The following is a 27,340-nucleotide window of genomic DNA, read 5'->3' on the forward strand; positions in this document are numbered from 1 at the left end:
TAAAAATAAACCTGCCATTCAATCCTGTAATTCCTCTACTAGGTATACACCCAGAAGACCAAAAATCACATTATAACAAAGATATACGTACCAGAATGTTTATTGCAGCCCAATTCATAATTGCTAAGTCATGGAAAAAGCCCAAGTGCACACCAATCCACGAATGGATTAATAAATTGTGGTATATGTACACCATGGAATATTATGCAGTCTTAAAGGAAGATGGAGACTTTACCTCCTTCATGTTTACATGGATGGAGCTGGAACATATTCTTCTTAGTAAAGTATCTCGAGAATGGAAGAAAAAGTACCCAATGTACTCAGCCCTACTATGAAACTAATTTATGGCTTTCACATGAAAGCTATAACCCAGTTATAACCTAAGAATAGGGGAAAGGAGGAGAGGGAGGGGAGGGAGGGGGGAGGATGGACGGAGGGAGGGTGATTGTTGGCATTACACCTGTGGTGCATCCTACAAGGGTACATGTGAAACTTACTAAATGTAGAATATAAATGTCTTGACACAATAACTAAGAAAATGCCGGGAAGGCTATGTTAACCAGTGTGATGAAAATGTGTTAAACGGTCTATATAACCGGTGTATGGTGCCCCATGTTTGCATTAATGTGCACAACTATGATTTAATAATAATAATAAAAAGACTTAAAAATAATAAACAAAAGCAAAAAAAGAAAAAGAAATCTAGAGCACCCACTCTACATGTCTGCATTCCTATAGGATTGTACATCTACACTGCTATTATCAACCAAAGTCTTAAAACCAAATATACTTTTCAGATATGGATCATCTGAATATTGGATATAAACATGCATGTCAGACAGTCCTCCTGAACAGTTAGAATTCCTTTTGATAGGCTTCTTGCAAGATCTCACTAGATTTTTCACAGTTTTCATCTACTATGAGGCCAATGAGTCTTACTGGGAGTAAGAAGAGGAACGATGCTTTTCTCTTTCTGCTCACGGGGCTGTTCTGCTACAGGGTTGGTGCTAGCCCCTACCTGCAGTGTTCTTGTAGAAATCTTTCATAAGCCTCTTATCCATTGTATTAAGATGAATTCCATCAAAAATAGGCAACATAATTTCCAAAAGCGCATTATTAGGAATGTGCATACCGGGGTGCCCAGACACTACGGTGCATCAATGCATAGTGCATGCAGAGCGTGTATGGCACATCACTGATCAACCTTTGTATTGTACATCTTCCGCTGTTCCCGGGGATGCATCACGTAACACACTCCAAATGCAAGCACCTGGTGTCAAATCCTACATTGGATATCTTACATAACTTACTGAAATGAATTCTGTTTTCTAGATATAAATGAATATAGTACACACTCACCTAAATCTTCTCTTTGGAGAACAGTGTTCTGCTTTGCATATTCTTATGATGTCTCTTCTTTCAGCATCACAAGGTGTTTGAGAATACAGTTTATTGCGATTTGCATCCACGTTCCTCCTGCAGACCTTGACACACATCATGCACTTAGTAAATTTGGGAGGTAAGTGAAAGAGAAACGTTGATATTTTGCTTTATTAAAAATACCTAGTTAAAAGCATTCTAGGTTTTAATCAATAAACATCTTATGGAAAACTAAGTATATTTCAGGAGAGGCTTGACTTCTGGGGAGTGATATCAACTTTTCCAAGTTTTTTGTTTGTCATTTCTGCCTTACACATTATGTTACAGGCATAGCAAAAGTCCTCAGCATGCTCCCATCTGATCCACTGGTGTCCGGTCCCATTAATACGTATTCACAGGTTTCCAATCTAGACTACCGTCTTCTCATTTCCTTTTCCTGTCCAATGATGTGCTATTTGAGGAGAAGATATTATAGTTTCACTGTGTCATATTTTTCTTTTGTTTATATAAAGGAATATGCATTCTTAAGATTATAATGCCTTAGAGACATGATATATCAGTACACAGGAGATGAAGAACTTAGTATCCTCATTTTCTGGTAAAACTTACTAGGTTTACCAGATGCCTGATTCGACACAGGTCAACCTCTAGAGCCCTATGGTAACTGGAAGTGCTAGTAATAGCTAATATTTAGAGACCTCTTTCTGTGGCCACACTGAGTGCCTTAGATGCTCTAGGACAGATCCTATTTTTTACACTTTCCACACAAAGAAACTGAATTCTAGAAAACCTAAGTATCTTGCAAAGGTCACATAATTACTCTGCAGTAGACACATCTCTCATAGCCAGGACATCTGAACCTAGAACCTGGGCTTTTAGGTCCTGAGCTTTTCAACCTGCTTGGACTGGGACTTCCAATGAACTACAAGGAATATCTAATATACTAATCGAGACCTTGCTGGCAATGGTCCCCTACTGAGGACAAGCTTTTGTTCCACCAGGTTGGAGTCTTTGACAGCCTCCAAATGGTTGTAGAAATACTGAGTAAAGCCAACCATCTACCCAAATGTCCATTAACAAGACTAGGAAGTCCAGGAATTACTTCAACGAGCAAGGGAAACATAAAAATTTTAAGTAACAAATTCACTCAGAATTATTTCTTATGTTTACTGAAATAAAGCCAAATTTTGTTAGCATTTTATTATTTACTAATCTGGGCCTCTTCCCCTGGATACCAAACTCCTGGATGCAGAAGACACAGCTCTTTGCTTTTCCCAGCACTCCCTCCCCCAGCACAAAGCACAGTATTAGCACTGTGTAACAGTATTAGCAAATGTGTAACAATGTATTTACATTTCTGGTTTGTCTTTAGTTTTCTTCCTAGTCACATTTTGAAGAGCTGGTGTGTCCATAGGAAGTAGCCATCAAGGATGAATGAATGGACTAATGAAGGAATGAAGGCCAAATGCTTTCTATACAACCAACTTTGAAACCCATTTGCCACCAGCTTGTGGAACCAAACTGAAGTTTTGTCATTCAGATTCACCCTCCAAATTCTTAAAGGTATGAGTAAATGTAAGAACATCATCTGCTTCTCAGTTCACATAAAATAGATGCTCAGGGGCAGTCCCTTCAGATCTCAGCTAACAATGCCTTCGCGTAAAAGCTGTGACTTCACTGGGTAATGTGAGAGAATTATAAACCCAGGTCAGGAGGGCAGCTGCCTGCACAGTTTTACATTTCTCCAGACAGTGGACATTAGATATATTTATGGGCTTTCAGAGCAGAGTAGTCTGTAATGAAATTTTACCTCATCTAATTGAGAAAGAAAAATGGGAAATGTTTACCAGGCATGTCTGCTTAAGCCTTCCCTGGATCCAGGGCATTTATATCAATATAGGAAGTCAGAGAGGTAAATTGAATTTATGGACTTGTGAAGAATAAATCAATTTCCCATGGAAAAACCCTAGTGCCAGAGCCTGTCCATAAGCTTCCTCCTTGGCTATTTTTATTTGTGCTTGCTTAGAGCACTGTACAAAACAAGAGAATTGTGACAAGTCTAAATGAGTCATATTGGGCAGTGGAATCACTTGAGAGATTTTGCCTTAATGATGGAACTTTCCTATTTGCACAGCAGTGCCTTGACTATGCAGGAAGATATGACGTTCCCATTCATTTAGTTTTGGTTTTTTTTTTTCCTTTTTTTAATAGCTCTTAAGAAATTAGAATAAAGGGGAAGGAAGGAAAGCATTTCAATCGTTTGCCTTTTTTACATAAGTTCAGATTCCTTCTTATATTCTCCTAAGGGCTTATCTATCTTTAGATTCAAGGGCATATCTGAAAATATTGTGAAAATGAGATATTTTAAAGAGACCTATGTTGACCCAAATGAGTAAAATAAGCAGCAGTCATATCTAAACTATACATCTTTGCATGTTGTTTATTAACCAGGCAGGGTTACAGCAGGAAACAGATCATCAATAACAGGACGGCTCACACACACGTGGGTGCGAGTAAGCTAAGACAGGTGGTGAAACAGACCAGAGCTGGCCATAACGGGGAAGAGAAAGGGGCTGCTATGGGAACAAATTTTAGCTACAAAATTGAGTTATGCAGTGCAAGGTAGGATGAGGCCCCCAGGAGGCAGGGTGGGGGAGGGAGGGACAGGTGCCCTCCACTTCCTGCCTGTCCACTCTCCATTCTCTTATTGGCATCTCTCATTGTCTAAACTCAAACAGAAATTGGTATCTTAAAGATAAGAGTTGATTGTCCAAGGCCAATCCCCTGCAAACTGACCATTAAGAACAAAAGCCGTCCTCCTTCAAAGCTCGGGGAAAACCAGCTCCATCCCAGTTCTTAAGGCAGTCAATCCTGAACACTCCCAAGGGTTGGCCCCTCAGAGCTGGAACTTCCCCCACACACTCACACAGACAGCCAGCAGGAAAAGGCTGAAGCCACGGCCTTTGCCACATCGTGCTGCAACCACGCAGCCCTGCTCACAGCTGGGGAGGGACCCAGGCTTCCACAGTCATGCTTCAACTCCACTTAGCAACATATGCCTCTGCTAAATCTCTGTGTATTTCTCTAGAATGTGTGGGAAATAAGGAAGCCACACTGAGCCCTTTTTGCTCTCTGCATGTTCCTCTCCCACCCCATGTAAACTGTATTATCTGATCTCCATTTTCCACCTTAGAAACAGAAGCTGTGAGACGTAAAGCTCCAGGCTCAGCACACCTTCCACTGTGACCCAGCTTCCTCCAGGTTATCCACAGTTCTGGAGTCACAGCCAAACAGCTCTCTGCCCAGCTCACTTTTCCTCCATGGTAACTGATTTCACTTTTGCAGTAATGCTGACCAGACTGAGAGAGGCAGCTGTTGACAAAATTGATTTCTGTCCATTTCAGATAAGGAATGAGCACTTTGTATTCCCTGCCATCTCTCCATGTAACGACCAGAAAGGTTTGAAGATAGCAATACGTGGTGTTAGCAGTTACATTAATAACTTCCTTTAATCAATTTTCTACATATACACATCTTTTCTCACATTTCTTATTTAATTCTCTCAGCAAGATTATTGGGTACTTTAAGTATGGAACAATGGAACTTTGGAGAGTAGCTTGCCTAGAGTCACGTAGCTAATAAGTAGCATAGCCAGCTTCAAACCTAGATTCAGACTCAATTGCTAAACTATTCTCCAGCACACTAATTATAAGAATATGAAGCAGCACAAACATTGAAGCCAAATGACCTGATTTTTCTATTTTTGGAAGTCATCAGTCGATCCCTGATGTCTAAGGCAACAAGCTAAAGGAACAAAAAAGTATAATAGGTCACAAAGTATTTAAGCAAAAGAAATCTTTAAAGGCATGATGTCCTAATGTTGGCTGGAAAAAGATCTTGACATCATACTGTAGATCCTGGAGCCCTGACCCTCGGTGTTATCAAGCCAAGATAGATGGAGACTTTACCTCTTTCATGGTTACATGGATGGAGTTAGAACATATTCTTCTTAGTAAAGTATCTCAAGAATGGAAGAAAAAGTACCCAATGTACTCAGCCCTACTATGAAACTAATTTAGGGTTTTCACATGAAAGCTATAACCCAGTTACAACCTAAGAATAGGGGGAAGGGGGAAAGGGAGGGGAGGGAAGGGGAGGGGGGTAGAGGGAAGGGGATTGGTGGGATGACACCAGCGGTGCATCTTACAAGGGTATATGTGAAACTTGGTAAATGTGGAATGTAAGTGTCTTGGCACAGTAACTGAGAGAATGCCAGGAAGGCTGTGTTAACTAGTGTGATGAAAGTGTGTGAAACGGTCTGTGAAGCTAGTGAATGATGCCCCATGATCATATCAATGTACACAGCTATGATTTAATAATAAAAAAAAAAAAGACCCACAGGTTAGGACAGTCGGGAACCCACAGCACAGAGTGAGGCTGCCATCTACAGAGACTCTGGCTGTGTCTGAGAAAGGGAGGCTGAACCCGTGTACACTGTTTTTCTCTGTTTCTGTTGATAGCCACACAATTTTATCTGCTAATTCCCCACTCAATTAGTACAAAGTGAGACTCCTGACTCTTCCTTTCTTTATTCCACGAGATGAGAATACAAAGGAACTAGGACTTTTACAGTCAATGCCTAAACCTTGGCATAGATGGCTAAAAACACTGGCACAGGTCTTCATTTATAATATGGTGATGGCATTACCTTTCCTGTTTTACCTCATGATTATTATAAAGATAGAATAAGAGAAGCTCTGTAAGCGCTAAAGACACTAAATCACATGCCTCTGACTAAATAGTTCATGTGTAATGCTGGGTTGCCCTGTGTTCTGCAGAATGCTAAGTCACTCAACGGTAAGAATCAGAGCTGTTCACAGCCCTTGAGGTCTTTGGGAAAAGAAAATATGTTGCCCCATAAAAGTGTATGCTTAATATAAACCATCTTTTCATGCTAAATGAATTTGATTTATCACATGGCCCCAAGCGTGCTCCTTTGGGGCTGTCCCAGCATGCAGTGATTTCAACAGAGCAGCCGCATGGGAGATCAGCATCTGGCGTAATGTCTCTCAGGGTCAATATGCCCCCTTATGCTTTGAAAAAGATGTCACAGTATTTCAAATTTGAGTTTGGTAGGCTGAATTATGGTCACATGTACAGAGATCACCTAGAGGAATAGCCAGGAATGTGAGACCCATTGATACAGACTGCATTTTGTCACCATGTACCCCAAAGAGTTTCAGTGCTATGCAGGTTCTCCAGAAAGAAATCGCCCACTTGCTGATTACATACTGCTGTTTACTTAAAGGTGGCTATAAAAACCCTGGGAAAGAAATAGATGATTAAAAAATCACTTTACGCTTCCAAATCATTAACTAGAAGAGAGATGAACTCAACTGTTTCCACAGATTGTATTTTTAACCAACTCATCATTTTATAACTCATTTAGTGGTAAAAAATGGACACTATTGATTATGTGGCCTTTTCAGACTACATATCCACACACATTCTGGGAAACAGTTAATTGAATAGCATTCGCGATTGAATCTCAATTAACTAGAAACTATGGATATTTCATTTTTACTACCTGCAAATAACCAAGTGACCTCTCGACACCTGAGTTTTCTCAGTAAAGCGTGCAGGGAGGGGCCAGATGAGTTTTCAGTTCCTTCCAGCTGACATGCTTCAGGCCCAGGATTCGGCCAACACCTGTTATTCTCAGCGAGCACAGTAAGCAGCAACAGCAGCCAGGGCAATGGGGTCTGTGAGGCTGCCACGTCAGTTCACCACGTACACTGTGTTTCCCTATCCATGGGGCCGTCTTGAAAGATGCTGCAATTGAATTGTGCTCTGTTCACATGTTTTCAGTCCTCTCCATCCACAAAGGCTCCTCTACCTCTTTTTGCCCCATTAGTTTAGCCAGGGGCTGAGAACCTGCAGCTAGTTCTCTCCAGCTGAGGCCTCTGATCCACAGCTGCAAATAGAAAGGCTGGTGAAAAGTCTGTGCTCCTTCCCCAGAAATGCCTCTCTGGGTCTGCCCCACTGGCACAGGAAATGCTAATGGTCAGCTGAGCAGTGTGTGGCAGAGCACTTTGTACTCATGAAAGGAAAAGTATTCTCAAGGAAAAAATTGCTACTACCTCTTATTGAGCAAAGCTTCAGCACAATTTCCCTTGGGATTTTTTTTTCAATTCTGATAAAAATAAGCCAGCTACTCTATCTTTTGTTTTCCTACTAGATATTTTCTGGCTTTTCTAATTATTGCCTTAAGACTCCCCGTGGACTTGTGTGTTATTGAAGGAAAAGGTTAGGTTTCCAGAAAGAAGGAATGTGGAAAGGAACAGGTGTGAGACTGTCCTGGGGTATGCTTGAGGACAGGAGACTGGTTCCTTGGCCTCTGCTAAGTGTTTGGTTTGTAGGAGTTATGCAAACTCCGGGCAGGGACTGAATTGTTCTAGAACAATGGAGGCCGCTGGGAATGCTGGGAGGGCTGGGGACAAAGGCTTCAAAACAGGCAACCTCAAAAAACTAAAAGAAGTCCACGTGGCTAGAAAAAAGAGAACTAAGAAAGGAAGGGCAAGACATTCAGTGTCTTTAACCATTTGTCCTATAATTAGGGTGATCAAGTTTGCCTGATACTTTCCCAGTTTTAGCACCAAAAGTACCATATGTCAAGAAATCCTTCATCACAAGCAAATGGGAATCCTTTTCCCAGGACTTCCCTGAATTTGAAACTGAAAGGCCATGTAATGAAACCTGCCCCTCCTACTTTCTGGGCAAACCAGGATAATTGGTCATCATATTATAATGGAAATGGCACAATTTTTCTTACCTTATACTACAGTAGAACCTCTACTGGGTAAGGTGGTGAACATGTGAGATTGGAGGATTTGTGCCTTTTCAATGGTGGTGTTACTATTAACTGTAATAGAAACTTAGCAAAAACTTACGATGTAGTCTGGATCTGGGAGGGAAAGTCTGGAAAGGAGCTATCTGAGATTTGGGAAGTTACCAAGACAAACCAGGGAGAATGTGTAGAGTAAGAAAGAGGTCTAGGGAATAAGCCTAGGCAGACTCCACTATTTGAAAACATGGTAAAGGCAAATAATCCAAGAAAGAAGGCTGGGCTGTGCTGTCAGAAAGGTGGGAGGAAAACGAGAAGATGTCATCATGCAAGCTAAGACACAGTGACTTTCAGGAAAGATGAGGGGTCAGCAGTTAAGTGGTATGGGATCCTCAGAACCACCAATGAATTTGCAAGATTTAAGTCATTGCTAAAATAAATCATTGGTAGTTTCGTAGCAGAAACTTTGTTACTCTTTAACATATTTGCTAATAATGTCAATTCCTGGTACAGATGAATATTTTGGGTCCTCAAATATAGTAGGTTTCATCCAGCAAGAATAACAAGGTTGTATATAACTATTGTTACATGACCAGAGGGAAAACAAATTTCCACAAATTCAAAATAAAATAAGATTTGAATACTTTTTGTGAACAGGTCTACTAATGAAAAGAATGATTTTTTAGTAGGAGATAATAAAAACTTAAATTAATTGGGGTCCAAATGTATTGTTTCCTATTATCATATTGACTGCAAATGTACATTTCTAAAATTCATTCTTAGTTTGTGTGCTGTACAAACAGGCAGCAATCTGGATTTGGCCTGTGGGCCATAATTTGGCAACCCCTGAATTACACACCCACATCTGTAATATTTGTATAAATTTTCTGGGAGGCAACTGAGGAATTATCTAAGACCTCAACACCATCACCAAATGAAGTTTTTTCTTTTAATGACAAGATTTAGTGAAAAGGGATTCCAATATCTTATAATAGACAAAGCATAACAGAGACAATTTCAGAAAATTACAAACATCCTTGAGAGAAAGATTTGAGAAAAGTATACAGAATTTTAATGTTTGATCTATCTTATTTTAAAAACCCTCAATTTTACTACATAAAGCATTATATAATGTGTGATTCATATTCCTAAACGTCACATAACTTAGCATTCGTATCATTGTGAAAATTATTTTAAACCCAATTATAACATATATTTTACTTAAAAATATCTACAAGAAAATGACGAAATAGAAATATTTGTTAATTCTGTTCAGATAAACAGCATTTAACCTTTATTTTCTATTATAGAAATTATTTATAGAAACATTCAAGCTTCATGTTCTAAAGAGAAGTCATAGAAAGATCTCATTTTAAGTCTGTGATTAAGAAAGTGGCCATGACTTAAATTGATGATGGAAAAGTAGACACAAGAATTTTATCTGAAAAATATTTTATTTATTAAAAATAACAAAATAAATTAACTGTGGAACTAGCAAGTATAAGAAAATAGGAATAAAGATGGCACAGAAGAACTGAAGGGGCAAAGGGAGTTCTTTTCTGCAACATGAAAATACAGTCGGCCATTGAACGACAGGGTTTGAACTGCCGGGTCACTTACACGCAGATTTCCTTCCACCTCTGCCACCCGGGAGACGGCAAGACCAACCCCTCCTCTTCCTCCTGCTCAGCCTGTTCAACACAAAGACCTTTCTGATGATCCACTTCACTCAATGAAAAGCAAATATATTTTCTCTTCCTTATGATTTTCTTACCAACAGCTTTTTCCCTCTAGTCTATTTCATTGTAAAAATACCATATATAATACATAAACACAAATTGTGTGTAAACTAACTGTTTATGTCATTTGTTATCATAAGGCTTCTAGTCAACCGCAGGCTATTAGTAGTTCAGTTTTGGGGGAGTCAAAAGCTATGTGCAGATTTTCCACTGGCGGGGGGGGCAGCATCATTAATCAACCCCTCACCCTGGCATTGTTCATGCCAACTGTACTGTTTCCCAGAGGACTGTTAGTTGTCTAGTTGTGAATTACATTGTGTTCTCCAGTGAAGAAAACTGTAACAGTAGATGTAAATTGACTCTGAGCCCAGACCCACCCTTGTTCCTGCTCCTCATGAGCTTCTTTTATTTTCCATTTTGAGCTGAGCCTCTCTAACCCCCTCGTCCAAGTTAATTCCCTGCATCTACAAGGCCTTGTAGTCAGCAGATGGCAGGACCCATAGAACCACAATGGGTTTCTGTTGGCTCAGCTGAATATGGGTTTCATCTTTGTTGTCATTATTAGGGCCAAAGTAAAACTAGACTTTAGGTCCAAAGCTTGAGTACTTTGATAAATATGCTTGTGTCAATGACATAGTTTTTTTAATAACATCGAGGATTTTCTTCGCTCTGCTTTCTCACAAAGTCAGAGCCCAAGAGGAAGGCTACTGTAGATGTCATCTATTTGAGATTCTCAGGGAGAAGAAATAAGAGACAGTGTGGATGGGGCATTGAAATGTGGGAAGGGGGAAAGCCAAGAGAAGGACCCATAGTAGGTTGGCTACTGCTAAGGAGGGCTCCATCTTGCAGGACTATATGGATCATGTCACAGGTTACCTTCCCTGGGGCAGGAAAGGGAAGAAATGTCACCAGATTGGTAAGTTGGTGGTGATTGTGCACATGCACAGAAGCCTAAGGGAGCCAGGCTACATTGTCAAAGGTGTCCCAGAGCAAGTGGCAGAATTGCACTGAAGCCCTGCCAGCTGCAGCCATGCAAAGCTGGGTGTCTAGCTATGGCTCTTTGTCATAATGATGGGAAGAACCTAGGGCTTCTTTGAACATGGCTTCCGAACTTGGATACAAATAGGTCCTTTTTGTAGGATGTCATCTACATCCTACAAAATGTGATTTGTATGGTATCCTAGCCACACAGGAGACATGGCCACACCTACTTGGATGTCCTCTGATGCTTCTTTTATATTAAACAATTTTTTATACCAGGCTGGAGAAATTCCCAAGGTACCAAAATATGAGTCAGAACTTAAAGGTTTCAAAATACGCTTCTCTGAAATTGGGGGGCAGTGGGAGTGGCAGGGGGAGTCCGCATTCTTTGTTTCTAGGTGATCAGAAAAAAAAATCTAAATACTTTCTGGACATGCATATAATTGGAAATATATGTTGTCATTACTTATAGATTCAAATTCCATTAACATACCAGTCATCCCATAGTCACTTAATGAGACTTTGTTTGCAGTCAATTATTAATTTATGAGTCAAATGATTTATTTCACAAAATCTTTACCCTAGCAGACATAGAGGGGTCCTTGAAAGTAATCTAGAACAATGTCTTTGTTTTGCCAATAAGGTAAGTGAGGATCAAAAAGATGGAACAACTTGTCAGAGGTCACCCAAAAAATATTCAAGTCTGCAGAATCTTCTAGTGTTTGGTATGTCATTACAATAGAATTATTTTTCTTCTTGATACTTTGTTTCATGTAGTCATCTTTTCCATTTTCTTCTGAAGTGCTGCCATTATTTCCCTGTAGGACAATATTGTCTTTTAAGGCTCATTTAGTTTATTGTGTTCAGGCAAACAAGATACATTTTCCCCCAGATGGAATTTTCATGACCATTTAGAGCTACCCCAGGAGGTACCTCCATGCTTCCTGCTAAATGACTCCAGGCCCTAAATCCCTGGACTCGCACGGTGAAGAGTACAGTCACGCGTGGACATAAGGGCTCTGGTGTCTTCCGCACACAGCCCTCACCTCCAGACTGCACAGAAAAGTAGAAACACATGTGTCAGGCTCAAGTGTAAAAACCCCACACAGAGACTATTGCAGTCAAGACTTCTTTATGAATACATAAAAACTTCACACACCAATGTAATATTATGGGAGCCTTCTGCTCCTAAGTGTCTTCTGCAATGACTTTTGCTGCCTGAAGTTTCTACACGTAATGCCACTGCTTACTGGGCACTTGGGTTTAACTGAGTTACCATTAAGCATTCACGTGTCAAATATAAATTAAGGTACCTCACTGATGGGTCTAGGAAGAACAACTTGTTAGTAAATACCTACACCTCATCATTGACTTTGACAGCACAAGAGCACTAAAGTTTGAAATCAGTGATGTAATAAAAATCTGTAATCAGTAAGCTCACAGAGTGGGAGCTGGGAGAACTGAATTCTAGTTCTCAAACACCATTGCAACTGCTGAGACGGTACCTGGCCTCCTCTTGTGCTCACATGTACTGATCCTGGCAAGACTCAACAAGGAAGGAGTTATGAAAGGATGATGTATTTGGCTTTGCTGAACTGCATGAAGTGATGGCTGGCAGAAAGATCTGGGGATCAAGGAGGTACCTACAAAGAAAGTGAGAAGGGTTCTACTATATTTGGCATTCCAAAAGGGGGTGAGAATGGATGAGGAACTGTATCCAGAGAACCCGGGGTAGCCGTATTCATTTATTACATTGAAACAACTCAACAAAAGAGCCCACAACAAGAAAAGAACATGGACCCCCTGGGAATCCATGAAAGAACTGAGAAAATACAGACAATTGGAGGACAGGCCACGTAAGCACAGGGATTCATGACCCACTAAAGATGAGACCATGCAGGTACCAGAGATGCATGAACTACCAAGGATGAGGCCACACAGGCCATGGAGATGCATAAGCCACCAGTGCTGAGGCCACGCAGACACTGTTATTCAGGAACCACTAGAAGAAACAGAATGCAGATGATGGACATTTCTCCTGTGAGGTTTATTTCTTCTTTTTTCCACTTACCTGTGTTAATTTGCTCCTATTTTAAATTCTTAAGATAACTGATTTAAAACATTTTTTCTTTTTACATATTTGAAGTATTTTTTTCTATACATACTACTTTCAGTGGTTGTGTAATTTTTTTAATATGTTGAATTTTAATTTTCTCAGTTCAAAATACATTCCTATTTCTCTGGTTACTTTCCCTTTGACTCACACATTACTTAGAAGTGTTTGCTTGATTGTAACATATTTGGTGATTTTTCTAGGTAGCTTTATATTTTTGAATTCTATTTTAGTTTTTCGTGGGCAGAGAAAATGGTCTGTATGATGTAAATTTACTGAGTTGCGTTTCATGTCCTAGCACATGACCTATCCTTGTGCAGATGAAAATAACATATATTGTTCTATAATTACCACTTAGATCAAGGCAGTAGGTATTACCCGATGCTCTGCCTCTACTGAATTTACTGTCTATTTATTAATTACATAGAATGGTATGAGACAATCTCCTATATGTTTTTCAGGTTATCTAGATCCCATTTTTAAACCTCTATCATTTTTTTTTCATGTATATTTACACTCTGTTATTAGGTGCATACACCTTTAGAGTTTTTCTTCTTCTTTTTTTTTTTTACTAATTATTTTATAATTCTGAAATGTCTCTCTTTATCTCTCAAAATTTTTCTTGCTTTGAATTCTAATTTGCCTTCTAGCAATGCAATCAGTCCAATAGTTTTACCCTTGTGATTTGCCTGTTATCTTTTTCCATCTGTTTTTTAAGTTTAAGATAAATATTTTTAAAGAACATAGTTGATTGTTGCTTTTCTTTATCTATTCTGACAATCACTGATTTTTAAATGGTGTATTTAGTCCATTTGCATTTAATGACACTTTGATAAATTTTGTCTTATGTCCACTATTTTCTCTTTATTTTTATTTATTTCATGTTTATGCATCTTTCTTTTCCCTGACTTCTTTGGAATGAATTGAGTAGTTTTCAATATTCCATTCTAGGTCTCATAGTGGCTTTTTAGTTACATTTCTGTGCCTCAAATTTTCAGAGATTGTTCTAGGGATTACAGCATGCATTAATTTATAATTCTCTTTTAATAAATATTCCTATAATTTAAGAATCTTACAACCATGTACTACCCTTTGTCCCCCCATATATTTTGTTCTGTTGTTGTCTTATGTATGTACATATGTTATAAACTCCAGAATACAGTATTTTGGTATTTTCTTTAAACACTCTTAATGACATTAAGAAATAAGGTAAAGAAGGTAATACATAGATAAATGTATTTTCTGTTACATTTATCTATATATTTACTATTTCCAACACTCTGTTTCCTTCTCCATTTGATATAATTTCCTTTTGATCTCTCAAGAACTTCTTTGAAGATTTCTTGTAGGGTTGGTCTCCCAGAGACAAATGCTCTCAGTTTTGTTTATCTGAATATATCCTTATTTTGCTCCATTTTGGAAGTTATTTTTGCTAGATATAGAATTCTAGGTTAACAACTCCTCTTTCCACATTTTAAAGGCATCGTTCTATCATTTTCTGAGTTCCATTGTTTCTGATGGTTCAGCACTATTTTTATTATTGTTCCCCTGTATCAATGTGTCTTTTTTTCTTTGCTGTTTTTAAGATTTTTCTCAGCCAGGCACTCAGAAGTTCGAGACCAGTCCGAGCAAGAACAAGACCCCATCTCTATCAAAATTAGAAAAATTAGCTGGGCATTGTGGTGAGCACCTGTGGTCCCAGCTACTCGGGAGGCTGAAGCAAGGATTGCTCAAGCCAAGAAGTTTGAGGTTGCTGTGAGGTATGATGCCACAGTACTCTACCTGGGGTGACAGACTGAGACTCTGTCCTCACCACCACCACCCCACAAAAGTATTTTTCTCTTTGTTTTTGATTTTCATCAATCTAAAATGATAGACTTTGCATTGTCTTTATACTGTTTCTTAGATCTGGGGGTTGACTTTTTTAAATTAAATTTGGAAAGTTTCAGCCATTATTTCTTCAAATACTTTTTTCTAGCCCAATTTTTCTTTTATCCATTTCTGACACTCTGGTTACACATATGTTGGACATGCCTGTGTGTTGAGGCTATGTTAACTTTCTTCAGTCACTTTTTTTTCTTTTTTTTTTTTTTTTTTTTTTTTTTTGCAGTTTTTGGCTGGGGCTGGGTTTGAACTCACCACCTCTGGCATATGGGGCTGGCGCCCTACTCTGTTGAGCCACAGGTGCCACCCAAAATTGATTCTCCTTCTCCTCCTCCTCCTCCTCCTCCTTTACTGGGGCTAGGCTTAAACCCCCACTTCTGATATATGGGGCCGGCGCCCTACTCCTTTGAGCCACAGGCACCGCCCGTCTTCAGTCACTTTATATCTATGTCACAGGCTCTATTCCCCCTATCTAAGAGCCCAGTGATCTCTCTTTTATTCTATCTACACTACTGTTATGCCCATTAGGTAAAATCTTCAATTCAGATGCAGAATTTTCATTTTGTTCTTTTTCTTAAAGGGCTAATTTCTATGCAGAATCCCCATGTGTCATTCTTTTTGTCCTCTGTTACCTTAAATCCTCGAATATGTTTATGACAACTATTTTGGGGTCCTATCTGATGAGTCCAGTATCTCTCAGTATAGTCATTTCTATGGTTTTCTGAAAATGGTGGATCTTATATTGCAGAGTCTGGTTTATGTTAACTTCCTGGGAAGACTATTGAGCTGGGTCTTATTCATTTATTACCTGATAAGCTTCATTTTATTAAAACTTCTTTTAAAGCTGTGTTAGGCAGGTCTAGAATAACCCATGTTCTGGCTTTGACTGTGGTGTTCGCTACAACTGGTCAGATTTACAGTGTCTCCCAGCTTTTTGCAGCCCCATCCAACTTCTAGCTGCTGTTTGCTGCAGTTTTAGGGAGTTTCGTCTTGAGTGTATATTTGTCCACAGGCTCCAGGGAACATCCGTGTGCATTTCTGCATGTCCTCCTTGGAGATGCGCCTTCTTTTATACACTGCTGCTCACATTCCAGCGGCCTCAGTGGCACTGTACTTCAATCTGTGTTTTTTCTAACCAGTATTATGTGTCACCACTGGACTCTTGGCCCCTGCCTTGGGAAAGACCCCCTAGCATGAAATCCACAGGAAATGTGAAGCTTACCTCATGAAACACTCTTCTCTCCAGGGCCACAGCCCTTAGGAGTCGTTAGCCCCGTGCCTAAACACAGTTTGTTCCATACATTTATCCTTCTTTAGAGTTGTTTCTACCATAAGATACATCTGATAGTCATTACTCAATCGTGGCTCAAACCAAACACATGAGAATTATTTTTAATGCAATAAAACAAGCCTTTCATAAATGCGCATTAAATAAATTGAAAGATACCATGGTAGCAATATGCTATAAACAAAAAAGGCCTCTTCTGGTTTTTATAAGTTTGAAATTCAGTTCCCAGCTTCTTGGCTTCAGTTAATCACATAAATCATTTAAGCCTCAACTTTCCCATTTCTAAATTAAAAAGGGAGCACTAGATTATCTGGAAAATGCTTCCCAGCTCTAATACATCTTCTTCTGTGACACTAATTTATTTTTTCATCTGTGGCACAAGTTTAAAATTCGTGAATTTTTCAGTTAAAAGGAAATGCAAAAAAAAAAGTATTCCTTCTAGATAAGTTTTGATAATGTCTTAACACAACAATTAAATAATTGAGGTGAAGGCTATGTTAACCAGTTTGATATAAGCATTCCAAATTGTATATAAAATCAGCACATTGTACCCCATAAATGCAGTAATGTACAGTTATGATCTAATAAAATAAAATAAAAATAAAAACTCTATAAAAAGTTCATAAATGCCTTAATAGGAGAGGTAAAAAAAAACCCTGATCACTTAATGTACTATCAAATTGTCTTTCATATGCTGTGTCTAATATTTAGTACATTATAGGCATTTAAATTTTCCATAAGAATAAATTTAATACATCAAATAGAGCAATAAATAATTACACCAAAAAATTATCCCTCCTAACTACAGCAAATTGTGTGTTTCATATTATTTCTAAGAATGAGTTGAATAATAGCTGCCAATTTGCTCATTTAGTTTTCCTTTTTTTTTTTTTGGCAGCTTTTGGCCAGGGCTGGGTTTGAACCCACCATCTCTAGCATATGGGCTGGTGCCCTACTCCTTGAGCCACAGGTGCCGGCTGGTTTAGTAGTCAGACTTAAATACAACTGGAGTAGTGGGTATAATTTGAAGACTGAAGAATCACACCCTTTGTCTTCATGTGTTCATTTATTACCCACATACCCATTGAGAACCTGTTATGTGCTAAGCATAGCCTAGCTTCTGGAGATCGAATAATGCGCAAAACAGACTTGGTTCCCGCTATCATAGCAATAATCGTAAAGTTCCAATGAGACGCTCTGTGAAGGAGAAGAATGTGGTTCTAGAAGAAGCTATAATTTTAACTAGTGAGGAAAAAAACAAAAACAGCATCCCAGGAATAAGAAGCAGCTTATTCAAAGCCTATGGTCACAGGAAGTTGGGCAAAGCCAAGAGTCCAAAAAAAGGCAACATAGCCAAATAAGTGAGGAAGGGGAGCAAAATATGGCTTGAGGGAGAACTAGGAAACAAGTTAGTGGTTTTTGTAGACCATATTAAGACATATATTTTCTAAAAATAGTAGACATATAACATTCTCCAGGTCAGACAATAGGATAGACCACAAAATAAATCTCAGCAAGTAGGCCAAAAAATCTTCTCTGGCCATAATGGAATGAAAGTTAAAATCAGAAGAAAAAAATGAAAAATGTACAAAGATATGGAACTTTGACAACACTCTCTTTATCAACCCCTGAGTCATAGAATAAATCATGAGAGGAAATTAGAAAACACTTTCAGATGAGTACACAGGAAAACACAATATACCCAAACTTAAGGTTACAGCAAAAGCAGAGCTCAGAGAGAAATGTATAGCTGTAAACACCTACATTCAAAAAAAAGGTGGTCTAAAATTGATAACCTAACTTTATAGCTTAGACAGCTTGAAAAAGAAGAGAAAACAAAGCCTAAAAGCAGAAGAAAGAAGGAAATAATGAAAATTAGATGAGACAAATGAAATAGAGAATAGTAAAAAAAAAAAAAACAGAGAAAAGCAAAAGTGGTTTATTGAAAAGATCAAGTAAATTTACAGACCTTTATCTAAATTGACTAAGAAAAACAGAGAAAATATTAAAATTAATAAAATCAGACATGAAAGAGGGGAGATTACTACCTACATTCTAGAAATAGAAATAAAAAGGATTGTAAAAGAATATTATAAATCATAGTACACCAACATATTAGATAACAAATGAAATCAACAAATTCCTACAAACACAAAAACTATTAAAATAAACTCAACAAAAAATGGGAAACCAGAAAAGACTTATAACCAGTAAAGGATTGACATAGTAATCAAAACCCTCCAAACAAAAAGAAAGTCCACAAATCATTTAAATTAAATGATTAAAACCAGGTTTTCAGCTCAGCGCCTATAGCACAGTGGTTACAGGGCCAGGCACAGACACCGAGACTGGCTAGTTCGAACCCAACCTTGGGCCAGCTAAACAATAATGACAACTGCAACAAAAAAAATAGCTGGGCATTGTGGCGGGCACCTGTAGTCTCAGCTACTTGGGAGGCTGAGGCAAGAGAATTGCTTAAGCCCAAGAGTTGGAGGTTGCTGTGATCTGTGACGCCATGGCACTCTACTGAGGGTGACAAAGGGAGACTCTGTCTCAAAAAATGAAAAAAAAAAAACCAAGTTTCCTTAAACTAATCCCCCAAAATAGAAAAGAACACTTCTCAACTCAGTACTTGAAGGTCACTACAGAAGTTTTGAGACAGACTGTTACAGTCGATTATTTCGCTTTGAGAAAACACAGTTGACAGCGTCCTTTCTGATTCACCTGTGCACATTTAACCTTGCTCAGCTCATTGGTGTCACTGGGAGGGATTCATTTGTCTGTCTGCAGCACTCAGGCTGTGTCAGCTACGGAGCTGGGAAGAGATACTTTCACGTGATGATTTTCTGTGATTTTTAAAGTGTGTAGTGTTTGCAAGGGAATTAGGGGGACCTTTCTCCTTCCTGTGTTGTAATTGTTCTGTTGTTTCCAGAGTTTAAAAGGTTGAACTTCACTGAAAGACAAGAAGAATAGCGGGCATCTGGCGAACACAGTGACTGAGGAAAAATGTCACTGCTGTGGAAAAAAAATGGTTCATGAAAACAATTGAGGGTCATATAAGGGCACTGAAGCAGCACCACAGGTTGAATCGCCAGCAACGTCCAAAATCCTGCACAATTATCTTCGAGGAAGGTTTCATCTTGATGGTGCCCCACATTCTGACGGGTGAACAAACACGCATCGTGTTAGAAAGAAAATGGTGGCAACTTTCTTCTCCAAAAGTGGTCATGTCACAGCTTTTCCTCAGGGGAACAAAGGGCTGTCGTGCTCAGTGGCACACAACTGTGTCCTATCCAAGCTTTCAGGAAGCTTCAAGAATGGTGGCCATGACAGGATTGTGAGGGACAATCTTGCACCATGACAATGTGTCCACCCACACAGCCAGCATCATCGTTCAGTTCCTGGAGTCCACAGAGGTTCAACTTATGACTCATCCACCCTACAGTCCTGACTTGGCCCCATGTGATAATTTCCTGTTCCCTCCAGAAAAAAATCATATGCAGGGAAGGTTCTCCAGCCCCAAAGAAGCTGTTCACACCTACAAAAATGAGCTTACAGTACTTGAAGAAAATCAGTGGAGAAAGTTTCTCGGGTTTTCAGAAATGGTTTACTAGAAGGCAAAAGTACATAGAAGAGTGTCATTATGATTATTTTGAGAAAATATAGTAATCAAAATGATTTTATTTCTTAATTTTTGTGTATCTTCGATCTTTTGTAGTGTCACATATATGAGGCCGGAAAAGAAAACTACAGACCAATATCTCTTATAAACACAAACATTCTCAACAAAATACTACCAAAGCAAATCTAGCAACATACTAAAAGCACTAACATCTTGACAATTTGGATTTATCTCATAAATGAAAGGTTCATCCAACCTATGAAAAGGTTGTAATATAACACAGTAATAAAATGAAATAAAAAATGCATGATAATTACAATTGAAGCAAAAAAAATTCATGCAACCCAAAATTCTTTTATGATAATTATACTTAACTAATTAGAAGTAGAAAGGAACCTGTCCTACCTGGAAAAGGGCATTTATGAAAACTCCATAGATAAAATTATACTCAAAGGTGAAACCCTGAAAGTCATTCCCCTAAGATCAGGGACAAAAGAAGAGTGCTTGCATTTACTAGAGCCATGAAGAAAAATATGACTAAAAGACATCCAAATTGGTAAGGTAAAAATAAATTGTCCCTATCTGCAGGTGTTGTGAGCTTGTATCTAGAAAATCCTTTAAAATCCACAAACATACTATTAGAACAAATGAATAAATTCAGCAAAATTATAGGTCATATAATCAAAGTACAAAAATTGGTTGTATTTCTATACAGTGGGAAAGAATAATCCTAAAAGAAAATTAAGATAGCAATTGATTTACAATACCATCCAGAAGAATAAAATAAAATACTGAGGAATAAATTTAATCAAGAATGTGAACAACTTGTGCAATGGAAACTCCACAGTTTATTTATTGCAGAAATAAATCAAAGAAGACTTAAACAATGATAATACATCTGCTGGTCATTTTTGGAAGACTTAATACTGCCAAGATCACAAGAGGGTCCTAAGCAATATACAGATGCATTTAAAATTCCAATAGTCTTTGTGTAAAACAAAAAGCCAATCTTAAAATTCCTAGAGAATCCTATAGGAACCCAAAGATTTAAAATAATCTTTTTTTTTTTAGAAGTAGAACTTCTATTTATTTATTTTTTTATTGTTAAATCATAGCTCTGTACATTTGTGCAATCAAGGGATACAATATGCTGGTTTCATATACACTCTGAAATATTCTAATCAAACGGTTCAACGTAGCCTTCATGGCATTTTCTTAGTTATTGTGTGTAGACATTTGTATTCTGCATTTAGTAGGTTTCGCCTGTACCAATTCTAAGATGCACTGTAGGTGTGGCCCCACCCGTTACCCTCCCTCCACCCTGACTTCCCCCATCCCTTCCCCTCCCTTGGCCCTTTCCCCATATTCTTGTGCTATAGTTGGGTTATAGCCTTCATATGAAAGCTATAAATTAGTTTCATAGTAGGGCTGAGTACATTGGATACTTTTTCTTCCATTCTTGAGATATTTTTCTTCCATTCTTGAGATACTTTGCTAAGAAGATTATGTTCCAGCTCAATCCATGTAAGCATGAAAGAGGTAAAGTCTCCATCTTTCTTTAAGGCTGCATAATATTCCATGGTATACATGTACCAGGATTTGCTAGTCCATTCGTGTGTCAGTGGGCACTTTGGCTTCTTCCATGACTTAGCAATTATGAATTGGGCTGCAATAAACATTCTAGTACAGATGTCTTTGTTATATTGTGATTTTTGATCTTCTGGGTGTATACCTAGTAAAGGAATTATAGGATCGAATGGCAGATCTATTTTTAGATCTCTAAGTATTCTCCAAGCGTCCTTCCAGAAGGAACGTATTAGTGTGCATTCCCACCAGCAGTGTAGAAGTGTGCCCTTTTCTCTGCATCCACGCCAACATCTCTGGTTTTGGGATTTTGTTATGTGGGCTACTCTTACTGGGGTTAGGTGATATCTCAAAGTAGTTTTGATTTGCATTTCTCTGATGATTAAGGATGATGAGGTTTTTTTCATGTGTCTGTAGATCATGCGTCTGTCTTCTTTAGAGAAGTTTCTCTTCAAGTCCTTTGCCCACCATGAGATGGGATCACTTGTTCTTTTCTTGCTAATACATTTGAGTTCTCTGTGTACTCTGATTATTAAACCTTTATTAGAGGTATAACCTGCAAATATTTTCTCCCATTCTGAGGGCTGTCTGCTTGCTTTACTTACTGTGTTCTTGGCTATGCAGAAGCTTTTTAGTTTGATCAGGTCCCAGTAATGTATTTTTGATGCTGCTTCAATTGCCTGAGGAGTCTTCCTCATAAAATATTCACCCAGGCCGATTCCTTCAAGAGTTTTCCCTGCACTTTCTTCAAGTATTTTTATAGTTTCATGTCTTAAATTTAAATCTTTTATCCAGTGAGAGTCTATCTTAGTTAATGGTGAAAGGCGTGGGTCCAGTTTCAGTCTTTTCCACATCGCCAGCCAGTTCAGCCAGCACCATATGTTAAATAGGGAATCTTTTCCCCACTGAATGTTTTTAATTGGCTTGTCAAAGATCAAATAATGGTAAGTAGCTGGATTCATCTCTTGGTTCTCTATTCTGTTCCAGACATCCTTCTCTGTTTTTGTGCCAGTACCATGCTGTTTTGATCACTATTGATTTATAGTACAGTCTCAGGTCTGGTAGCGTGATTCCTTCTGCTTTGTTTTTATTTCTGAGTTTTTATTTCTTATTTTTTCAAGATCTTCAAAATATGACAATGGAGCTTTGATAGGAATTGCATTAAAATTATTTATTGCTTTGGGTAGTATAGACATTTTAGCAATGTTGATTCTTCCCAGCCATGAGCATGATATGTTTTTCCATTTGTTAACATCTTCAGCTATTTCTTTTCTTAACGTTTCATAGTTCTCTCTATAGAGATCTTTCATGTCCTTTGTTAGATAAACTCCCAAATATTTCATCTTCTTTGGCACTACTGTGAAAAGTATAGAGTCCTTCACTGTTTTTTTTGGCTTGGCTATTGTTTGTATATATAAAGACTACAGATTTATGGGTGTTGATTTTGTAGCCTGAGACATTGCTGTATTCCTTGATCACTTCTAAAAGTTTTGTAGTAGAATCCCTAGTGTTTTCCAGATATACGATCATGTCATCTGCAAAGAGTGAAAGTTTGATTTCTTCTGACCCAATGTGGATAACCTTGATCACCTTTTCTTCCCTACTTGCAATATTGCAATGGCTAAAACTTCCATTACAATGTTAAAGAGCAATGGAGACAATGGGCAACCTTGCCTGGTTCCTGATCTAAGTGGAAATGATTTCAATTTAACTCTATTCAATATGATATTGGCTGTGGGTTTGCTGTAGATGGCCTCTATTAGTTTAAGAAATGTCCCTTCTATACCAATTTAATTAAGTGTTCTAATCATGAAGAGATGCTTGATATTATCAAAAGCTTTTTCTACATCAACTGAGAGAATCATACGGTCTTTATATATATATATATATTTTTTTTTTTTATTTTTTTTTTAGTTAGTTTATGTGCTGAATTACGTTTATAGATTTACGTATATTGAACTAGCCTTGAGAGCCTGGGATAAATCCCACTTGATGATAGTGTATAATTTTTTTGATGTGTTGTTGGATTCTGTTTGTTAGGATCTTATTGAGTTTTTATATCAATATTCATTAGTGATATTGGTCTATAATTTTCTTTTCTTGTTGGGTCTTTTCCTGGTTTAGGAATCAAGGTGATGTTTGCTTCATAGAATGTGTTGGGTAATATTCTTTCTTTTTCTATATTTTGGAAGAGGTTTAGTAATATAGGTACTAGTTCTTCTTTAAAGGTTTGGTAGAATTCTTACATAAAGCCATATGATCCTGGGCTTTTCTTTTTAGGGAGATTTTGTATAGTTGATGCTATTTCAGAACTTAATATAGGTCTGTTCAAAATTTCCATTTCATTCTGGCTAAGTCTTGGTAGGTGGCGTCCTTTAAGTATTGGTCGATTTCTTTCAGATTTTCATATTTCTGAGAATAAAGTTTCTTGTAATATTCATTAAGGACTCTTTAAATTTCTGAGGGGTCTGTTGTTATTTCATCTTTACTATTTCTGATTGATGAAATTAGATATTTTACTCTTTTTTCCCTGGTTAGGTTGGCCAAAGGTTTATCTATTTTATTGACCTTTTCAAAAAACCAACTTTTGGATTTATTGATCTGTTGTACAATTCTTTTGTTTTCAATTTCATTTAATTCTGCTCTGATTTTGGTTATTTCTTTTCTTCTACTGGGTTTGGGGTTGGAATGTTCTTCCTTTCCAGTTGCTTGATGTGTCCCATTAAGTTGTTAACTTCCTCTCTTTCCGTTCTCTTGAGGAAGGCTTGCAGTGCTATAAATTTCCCTCTTAGGACTGGGTTTGCAGTATCCCAGAGGTTCTGATAATTCGTGTCTTCATTGTTGTTTTGTTCCAAAAATTTGCTGATTTCCTTCTTAATCTCATCTATAACCCATCTATGCTTCAGCATAAGGTTATTTAGCTTCCATGTTCCTCTATGGGTTTGCAGATTCCTGTTGTTATTGAGTTCAACTTTTATTCCATTATGGTCTGAGAAGATGCAAGGAATAATTTCTATTTTTTTTAATTTGCTGATGTTAGATTTGTGGCACAGGAAGTGGTTGATTTTGGAGTATGTTCCATGGGCTGATGAGAAGAATGTGTATTCAGTTTTGTTGGGATAAAATGTTCTGTAGATGTCTGTTAAGTCCAGATGTTGAATGGTTAAGTTCAAATCTAAGATTTCTTTGCTTAGCTTCTTTTTTGGAGGGTCTATCCAGCACTGCTAAAGGGGTGTTAAAATCTCCAACTACTATGGAACTGGAGGAAATCAAGTTGCTAGTGTCTGTTAGAGTTTCTCTTATAAATTTAGGTTCATTCTGGTTGGGTGCATAAATATTAATAATTGAAATCTGATCATATTGAGTATTACCTTTAACAAATATTAAGTGTCCATCCTTATCCTTCCTTATTTTGGTTGGTTTAAAGCCTATTGTGTCTGCAAATAGGATTGCAATGCCTGCTTTTTTCTGCTTTCCATTTACCTGGAGTATACATGACCATCCCTTCACCTTGAGTCTTTATTTGTCTTTTAATGTAAGATGCGATTCTTGTATGTGGCAGATATCTAGCTTGAGTTTTTGTATCGCAGTCATCCAACCTGTGCCTCTTTAGAGGACAATTTAAACCATTCACATTAATTGAGAATATTGATAAGCCTTTTGAGAGTCCAGTGGACATTTTTAATCCTTTTGCGACTGTGGAAGTTGGAATTTGATCAAAATTTTCTGGGTGGGTTTACTTTTATGGTGGAGGATTATGCTGGTCTTTATGGAGGGTAAGTCTGAGAAAATCCTGGGGAGCTGGTTTAGTTGTGCCAAATTTCTTCAACATGTGAATGTCATTGAAGTATTTAATTTCTCCATGATAAATGAAACTCAGTTTCACTGGGTACAGGATCCTGGGTTGAAAGTTATTTTGTTTTAAGACATTAAAGATGACCATCCTCTTCTAGCTTGAAAGGTTTCAGCAGAGAGATCTGCAGTTATTCTAATACTCTTGCCTTGTAGGAAATGGTTTTCTTTCATCTGGCTGCTTTCAGAATTTTCTCCTTCATATTAACTTTAGTCAAATTGATTATGATGTGTCTGGGGGATGTCTTATTTGGGTTGAGTCATGCTGGAGTTCTGAAACTGTCAATTATCTGAAATTCAGAATCTCTTGCCATGTCTGGAAAGTTCTCTTTCATAATCTCATGGAGAAGAGACTCTGTGCCTTGTGAAGCCACTTCATCACTTTCGGGGATCCCTGTAAGATGAATATTGGTTTTCTTCAAATTATCCCAGAGCTCTCTGAGAGAGTGATCTGTTTTTGCCCTCCATTTCTCTTCCTCTCTGAGAGTTTGGGAGCGTTCGAAAGCTTTGTCTTCAATGTCAGAAATTCTTTCTTCTGCTTGCTCCATTCTGTTACTGAGAGATCCTACTGTGTTTCTCAGATCTTTGAGGGCTGCAACTTCTTGTCTCAATGTGTCAAAATCTTTGGTCATTTGCTCTTTGAATTCATTGAATTCTTGAGACATCTTTTGGGTTACTGCTTGGAACTCTAATTCGATCTTATTTGCTAACCAGATTCTGAATTCAATTTCTGACATCTCAGCTATTTGCTTGTGCATGGGATCTTGTTCTGTGTCTGCCCCATTGTTCCTTGGGGGAGTTGATCTACTCTGATTATTCATATTGCCAGAGTTTTTCCTTTGATTTCATCTCATGATTGTTTTTCACTGTTGCCTCTGGCTGTCCTCAGAGTTGGGGTGGTTTGTCTCCGATATTAGACCCCAGGGGAATCACTCTATTGTTGCTGGATGCTATAGGGAGTGACCCTGTGTAGCTCTTCTAGGGCTGACCCAGCCATGGAGTTCTGGTTGTGGGACCAGCTCCGGGAGTGTGACACCCCCAGATCCAGCAACAGGGTGGGGCATGGTGCACACGGTTCTGGGAGTGCCTGGCAACCAGTGACTTCAGCACAGAGGGCCCAAGGCTCCAGCAGTCTCTGACCAGGATAAGGGCTCTGCGCAGAGGCAGGGAAGGCTCCAGAGGGCACTAGGCTACCAGAGTCCCTGCCCAGATGAGCGGGTGGTGTGGAGGAAGGGAGGGTACAGGAGGGAGGACGCAGGGTTATGCGGCTCCCGGAGTTCCTGGTCAGGGCCTGGGGAGGCCTGGCAGGCAGGGTAGTGGGTCCTGCGCATCTCTTACTGGGTCCAGGTGGGCACAGCTCTTATGGAGGTCTGGGAGGGTGCCAATCGCAGGTCACGGGGCAGCTCTTCCAGAGGTCCTGGAGGGTCCCAGCACAGCTCTTACCAGGGTCTGGGAGGGTGCCAATCATGGGTCCTAGCACAGCTCTTCCAGAGGTCCAGGAGGGTGTCTTAAAATAATCTTGAGGAAAAACAAAGGTTGTTCCTGATTATTCTTTCATTTATCTAGAGGATTACATTACTATTTTCTTCTGCTGGTCTTCACTGGAAAGATGTAGTATGTCTGCTATCCTATGAGTTACATAGACTTTGGCCAAAAGAAATAAACCCATAACCCATGTGTGACAAAATGATTTTAGACAAGTGCATTGAGATAATTCAATAGGAACAGTCTCCTCAAAAAAACAGTACTGGACAACTGGATATCCACATGCAAGAAATGGATTTATACCCTTACTTTATATCATATATGAAAGTGAACTACAATATAGGTCAATGACCCAAATACAGGAGCTGAAACTACAATGCTCTTTGTCCATGAGTAGACCATGAATTTTTCATGTGGTGCCAGAAGCGAGAAGATAAAAGTGATCAATTGAAATTCATCAAAGTGAAAAACATTTTTGCATCAAATGAAATTATCAAGAAAGTGAATGATAAAATAGATCTGCCATTCAATCCTGTAATCCCCCTACTGGGCATATACCCAGAAGACC

The sequence above is a fragment of the Nycticebus coucang genome, chromosome 4 (assembly GCF_027406575.1).
Source record: "Nycticebus coucang isolate mNycCou1 chromosome 4, mNycCou1.pri, whole genome shotgun sequence".
Classification (NCBI taxonomy): domain Eukaryota; kingdom Metazoa; phylum Chordata; class Mammalia; order Primates; family Lorisidae; genus Nycticebus; species Nycticebus coucang.